The sequence below is a fragment of the Haliotis rufescens genome, unplaced genomic scaffold (assembly GCF_023055435.1).
Source record: "Haliotis rufescens isolate VD_foot unplaced genomic scaffold, xgHalRufe1.0.p SCAF_4, whole genome shotgun sequence".
Classification (NCBI taxonomy): Eukaryota; Metazoa; Mollusca; class Gastropoda; order Lepetellida; family Haliotidae; genus Haliotis; species Haliotis rufescens.
In genome coordinates, this window is record NW_025964112.1 from 59,188,930 (window position 1) to 59,195,952 (window position 7,023).

At 41.5% G+C, this 7,023-nt stretch overlaps 1 long non-coding RNA gene across 1 annotated transcript in view; it reads left to right on the top strand.

Annotated features, from left to right (window-relative positions):
• LOC124113912 overlaps nucleotides 1-6,537 on the top strand; it is a 29,688-nt gene extending 23,151 nt beyond the window's left edge. Inside the window, exon 3 of the long non-coding RNA XR_006857822.2 lies at nucleotides 6,363-6,537. This is a non-coding gene — a long non-coding RNA (uncharacterized LOC124113912). The remainder of the gene's footprint in view (nucleotides 1-6,362) is intronic.
• The last annotated feature ends 486 nt before the right edge of the window (nucleotides 6,538-7,023 follow it).

The following is a 7,023-nucleotide window of genomic DNA, read 5'->3' on the forward strand; positions in this document are numbered from 1 at the left end:
TTTATTTGTATACCTTTGTTATGATATATAGCTTCAATGCGACAGGTGTCGCTTCTCGCAGCGCAGCGAGAATAGCGCCGCACACGAGTCAAACCAGTCGTAATTATAGTCCATAATAAGCAAATTTTGAATCCGCGAAGAAAAAGCCCATCCCTATTTCAATACTTTCAAACTTGGAGTTTTGTTTCCCTTAAAGCAATAATCATCACTTTAGTGACGCCCCACGGATCAAGTTATGATCGTCGTGTGGGATAGTGGTGTACAAAGTTGAAAAATGAAATGTTTTGATATAATTGAACTAGGTCCTGTTCTGTGATTGCAAAACTTCAAGCAAATCCTTTGGGTTTTTGAGAATTCGCGTGGTATTAATTCCTCTTGTCTCAATAATTTCAGTGAATATAAATATAATCCTTCCATGATTGCACTAAGGATTATGGTTAATCTTGGAGACAGAGATTTGGTAATACATTTGCTGGACCCAGAAATATATTTGTCTTTGTACCGATTTCTATGGAGATTTGGAGTCCAGTACAAAAGAGTGAGTGAGTGAGTTGGGTTTAACGCCGCTTTTAACAGTTTTCCAGTTATATCACGCGTGTCAGCTTAATGTGGGAGGAAAGCCTGACGTGATGCAGGTCTCAGACGTTTACCACTTCGGTGAAACCCACGAGCACGGGCATGGTGCTGACAAACCTAGAAACATAATCGGGGCGAATCGGGATTCGAACCCACAGTCATAGGTTCCGGGCATGCCTAAGGGACGCCACACATGGCGTTATTTGATATGTCACTCATACCAAGTTGTTTAAACACCTGTGGGGATGTCGATGAATAGCAGTTCCCCGTTTGTCTGAGAGCCGCCTAACGATGGGTGAAATGGGGTTTAACGTCGCGTCCAAGATTATTGCACTTTTAAAGCGACGTGCATGCACGTGTATGTGTGGCTGCTTGTACTAGTCCGGACTGATGCCGATTAATAGTGCTAGCACACTGAGATACCATGCCGCAGTTTAACATGAATACCCCACTCAGACACAGTTTACTGACTCCGAGCCGACCAGTCCTTGTTTTAGCCCCTTAATGCCGAGCGCCAGACAGGGTAACAACAAGTACCATCTTTTAACGTCTTTTGGTATGACGCGGCCGTGGATCGAACCCCGGACCTTCCGCTCTCCGGGCGGACGCTCTACCATTAGACCACGGAGGAACCACAAAGTGTGACTGGAAGACTGTGTGTCATCATCGTACTCCAATCGTTGCTCCTACTATCAACCACTGGTCATGATTTTACCAGGACCATCCTCGATTATATACTTTTGATGACTGCTGCATAAAGCATCTTATTTGTCACTAACTTCTTTTCATCTTCATCACCTATTAAAAAATACAAATATTTTTTGGTGGTGGACGCTTGACCTGTTGAGTGACCAATGTTTAATGTATTGAATGCATATGTCGATGGTGAATATGTTGTGTTGAGGGGAATGTCGGAGGAACTTTCAATTCCTTCAAAATAATGGGGGCGGTCGGGTAGCCTAGTGATTAAAGCGTTCGCTCGTCACGCCGAAGACCCGGGTTCGATTCCCGACATGGGTACAATGTGTGAAGCCCATTTCTGGTGTCCCCCGCCGTGATATTGCTGGAATATTGCTAAAAGCGGCGTAAAACCATACTCACTCACTCACTCAAAATAACGGAGTCGAGGCACATTGTTTTTAAAGACTGGAGAGTTACGAGGTTATCCCCCTGCTTAAAACACATCTCTTCTCTTACACGTTGACAAAACGTTCAAAAGAGCCATCAATTGTAAAGATCAGCTCGCGACGGAGCACGTGTAACAGCCTCAGAGAACAATCAACTGTCAGTTCCCTAAAACTAATGGAGCGTTTAAACAATAGACACCACAGATGTGCTTTGACTTACAATAGAGATGGGAAACTATACACTGGTTGAAGAAACGTGAGCTTGGCGAGTGGCGTCACTCGGTGCAATTTATGCACGTGTAAATGCCGCGATCACAGGATCTGAGGATTGAAATTCACACGCACACGCACACGCACGCGCACACACACAGGCACGCACTTCCGATAAGTGAGTTCGGCTTACGTATCTTTCAGCAATATTTTATTCATGTCATGGCAGGGGAAACCAAGCTTGGGCTTCACACATATTGCCTATGTTGTTTATTTGTTTGTTTGTTGTTTAACGCCGCACTCAGCATTATTCCAGCTGTATGAGGGCGGTCTGTAAATCATCGAGTCTGGACCAGACAATCCAGTAATTGACACCATGAGCATCGATCCACCCAATTGGGATACGATGACATGCATCAACCAGGTCAGCGAATCTCACCGCTCGACATCGTTTATAGTCGCCTTTTACGACAAGCATAGTCGCCTTTCGTGGCAAGCATGGGTTGCTGAAGACATATTCCACCCCGGATCTTCACGGGTCTCTTGCCTATGTCGGTTTGACGAACAAACGCCCGACTTGATCCCGACGAGGTAACAACATCCTAGATGCAAGAATGTATGTTTATCAATACCAGATATATCAATTCAATTTCAATTCAATTTCTTTAATAACTCAAACCACCAGCCTGTGGTATATGAGCAACATGATAACATACATATATACAAAAAATACAATGTGACCAAATGGCAACAGCGGTTTACTTTAGTACAGAGAGTATTATTTTTACAAATTTAGACATTTTTTTAAGATTGTATGTTCTCATATTTGACATCAAATGCTTAAAGGAAATAATGTTTGACCAGTTTAGATATCTATTATCAATTAATGTTTTTCTTTGCTGGTCAAAATATTCACATCTAAAGAGGTAATGGAACTCGTCGGCTATGGCTGGGGAGGTACAAAGCTTACATGTGTCATATTCGGATGCCCTCCCAGCGGCCAGTTTCAATCGACAAATTATTATTTAGGGTTCTGAATTTTAAAATTGGAGTAAAGATTTCTGGTGATAAGAGAAGATATTGTTCAAATGTGAAATTAGTTTTGTAAATTCTATAGTTGCAAGCTTTGGAGCTTGTAGTTCAATCGCTATTCCATTTTTGAATAAATTGATCTAATAAATAGAGATAAATAAATTGAGACTAACCAGCCGTGACTTACAGAATCCGATTGATTAAAAACTACAGAAAGACCACACCTGTTTAATAAGCTCTTAATGGACTCCATCCAGTTGTTTCTATTGTTATTAGTATTGAATTTATGTATTTCAATATTAGGGTTGAACATTTTATAACAGGTCGATTATTACTTACACGTTTGTGCCAAAACGAAATCATTCTCTAATATATGATTATACTTATTGGAAATCTCCCATCTCAATGTCTGCCTTAAAGCCCTAATTAAACGGAATGAAACGACACATTTAGTTCTTATTTTCGTACAATTTTTACATTCATATAATTTTTACCGCTATTTTACCTTTTACGTGCAATGAAATCTGTTTCGTCGGATAATTGAAACTGGTATTTATTTTCTGGTTTTATATTTAAAGGAAGAAATAACCCAATACCGATCTCCACAACGCTGTAGAAACCAATAATGGGAGACAACTCTTTAAAGATTACAGTATGCATTAAAGGTTTGCTTACTTTGTTTGGTGTGGATTTTTTAAGGCATGGGTAAGTAAATTATCAGAAATAGAATAGTGTTTACTTGTGGTTTTAACATATTAACTAGACCAAGCAGATTAGTTGCTATTAATTATCACATTTTGTTCTTGTTTAAATCAATGTGATGTGTTGGGCGCAGCCAGAACTTTAGTGATCCAAGTAGCCCTAAAATTCAAATACCTATTTGATGGTGATTCATAAACACTAGCTCATCATATGGTCGGAATCGTTCAGCCGACTCTGCTTTTAGCCGAAATTTCTTATGGATATGGAAAGGTATGTGTCGCGTTGTTATTGTTGCTGAAATACTGCTATTGCTGAGGCAAAAGACATGGATCGCTGCCCCAATATATGTCCGTTTTTACATTTTTTATTGTAAGTCATATTTACAGTCTGTACATCTAAAATACATAGAAAAATGATACACGATAATGTCGTCTCTACAAATTTTGACTTCGTAAATATATATGACTTTTGTACATTTACATGTATGTATTTTCCACTGAAATCATTGCGTGTAAATCAAGCTTTTATCAGACCGAGGATCCGCAGTCAAATCCCTTCCTGAGTGAGTGAGTATGGTTTTACGCCGCTCTTAGCAATAATCCAGCAACATCACGGCGGGGGACACCAGAAAATCCCTTCCTGAGTAAAATAGATGAGTGAGTGAGTGAGTGAGTGAGTATGTATTGACGCCGATTTTAACAATCTTCAAGCATTATCACTGGGGGGTTGGGGGGGGGGGGGGGGGGGACTGACTACAGTGTACTACAGTTTCATAGTGAGTATGGGTTTATGTCACTTTTAGCAATATTCCAGCAATATCACGGCGGGGGACACCAGAAACGGGCTTCATACATTGTACCCATGTAGGGAATCAAACTCGGGCCATCGGCGTGACAAGTGAACGCTTTAACCACTGGGTTACCCCCGCCCCACTACGGTTGCAGATCTTACTCTGAGCACAACGAAGGGGGAACAGTTTCAATATCCCAGCTATATCTCTACGGCCTGTAAATGAGCTTGTTTGTACCAGGCAAACCAGGGCTTGGTGTATAAGCAACGTCGCACGGGTACGATGACGCGTAATCATCCAAGTCACAGTACTAGACCAACCGATTTAATCGCCACAGCGATAGATGCTGATACCTATTCTAACCCGGGACCCCATGGAGCCTCAGCACAACAGTGATAATATAAAGGCATGCCTGTAAGGGGGTATGGGTGGCCCAGTCGTCTAAGGCGCCGCGATTCGCTGTGCAGAGTTGTGTCCCTTGGGCACGCCAGAAACCTATGATTGTGGGTTCGAATCCCGGTTCGCCCCGATTATGTTTCTAGGTTTGTCAGCACCATACCCGTGCTCGTGGGTTTCACCGAAATGGTAAACGTCTAAGACCTGCATCACTTCGGGCTTTCCTCCCACATTAAGCTGACACGCCGTGATATAACTAAAATACTGTTAAAAGCGGCGTTAAACCCAACTCACTCACTCACTCGCATGCCTGTAATACCTATGATGAGTGAGTTGAGAGTCAAAAGAAAGAATACCGAGTTTGATTTTTATGTAATTGAAAGTGAAAAAACTGTTGTTAAATTTGATTATGCCTGTTTAACAATGACTCCTGCAACAGTTTGTAAAAAGTAATCTGTGGCTGGGTAAGTTTGTGTAGAAATAAATTGGTTCAATGACTGGTGTAAGAAATGAATTTACAACCAAATGACGCCTACCAAGGTTGAAGTGTAAATCTGTGCCGAAAAAAGGACCATATGCAGAAATATGGTTTGATTGGTATGTTCTTGTGGCCACGACCATGAAGATGAACTTCAATATTTCTTTACCTGTACAAACTACATCAGCATAAGAAAAAAAACCCATGTATTTTTACTCTGAATGTTATGATATAAACTCTATTCTTATGGAAAGGGGACACGGGTGGCCCACTCGTCTAAGGCTCCGCGATTCGCTGTGCAGAGTTGCGTCCCCTTGGCACACCAGAAACCTATGATTGTGGGTTCGAATCCCGGTTCGCCCCGATTATATTTCTAGGTTTGTCAGCACCATACCCGTGCTCGTGGGTTTCACAGAAGTGGTAAACGTCTGAGACCTGCATCACTTCGGACTTTCCTCCCACATTTAGCTGACACGCTGCGTAATAACTGGAATACTGTTAAAGGCGGCATTAAAACCCAACTCACTCACTCTTTATGGAAATGCAAATGTTACAGCAATGATTATTTTAGAAATACTAAAATCTGTTCATAATTTCATATCAGCCTCTGGCAGATTTCCAAACTTTGTGGAAATGCAACTATCGTTTAATCTCTCATGTAACTCATTTTTGCTTACAGCGTTTCACTTTAGCGCGTTCAGAGTCGACAACTGTGTTTTAATGCAAAATAATTATCTTACTACTTACCCTTGACTGTACATTATGATTGATGACATTGTATGACAAATGGGGCGGTATTGACAGAAGTCTTTACTTGTCTACCAATCCAGCTTCACACATTCTGTGAAATAAATATGTTTAAAATACACATACAGAGTCCAGACTGTCTTTACACTTTCAAAACAACGAACCAATTTTTTACTTCCCTAACTTTACACAAAGTCTGAACTAAAAGGGTTTTTTCATTTTGGACAGTGCATCGCAAGACTGCGTTTTCCAGAGATCAGCGAGTTAATCTTCTGGTGAGCTGCTTCCTTTTCTTTAATTCCAGTGCACCAAATTCAAGCTACACGGCACAGTGCGTTTGACGACAGCCCACTTGATGACGACCTAGATCGCTGTGTACGTCAGGAAGTACTGGGTAGAAGGTGACCGGAGTCGTCAGATGGGGAATCATCACAACACCGTGGGGCCCAGAACAAGCCACGTCGAGAGCTGGCACGGTAGATTATAAAGATATAAGATAACCTAATCTAAACGTCATCCACTGATTTACCCACCTGAACTAGAAATAAAAGAAACCAGACAAACTGTCTCATCTTTTTCATATTTAGATCTAATCATAAAGATTCACAGTGACAGACAATCTCAATAAGACTGTATGACAAGAGAGGTGACGTCAACTTTGCATTGGTCACCTTTTCCTATATGTAGGGCTATATTACAGCAAGCTCCAGAGTTTGGGTCTACATTTCACAACTTTTGAGGTTCAGTCGAGCATGCTCCTGTACCGAGGTGAGGTGAGGTGAAATGGGGTTTAACGTCGCGTCCAAGATTATTGCACTTATATAGCGACGTGCATGTACGTGTGTGTGTGTTTGTGTGGCTGCTTGTACTAGTCCGGACTGATGCCGATTTTTAGTGCTAGCTCAGTGAGATACCATGCCGCAGTTTAACATGAATACCCCACTCAGACACAGTATACTGACTCC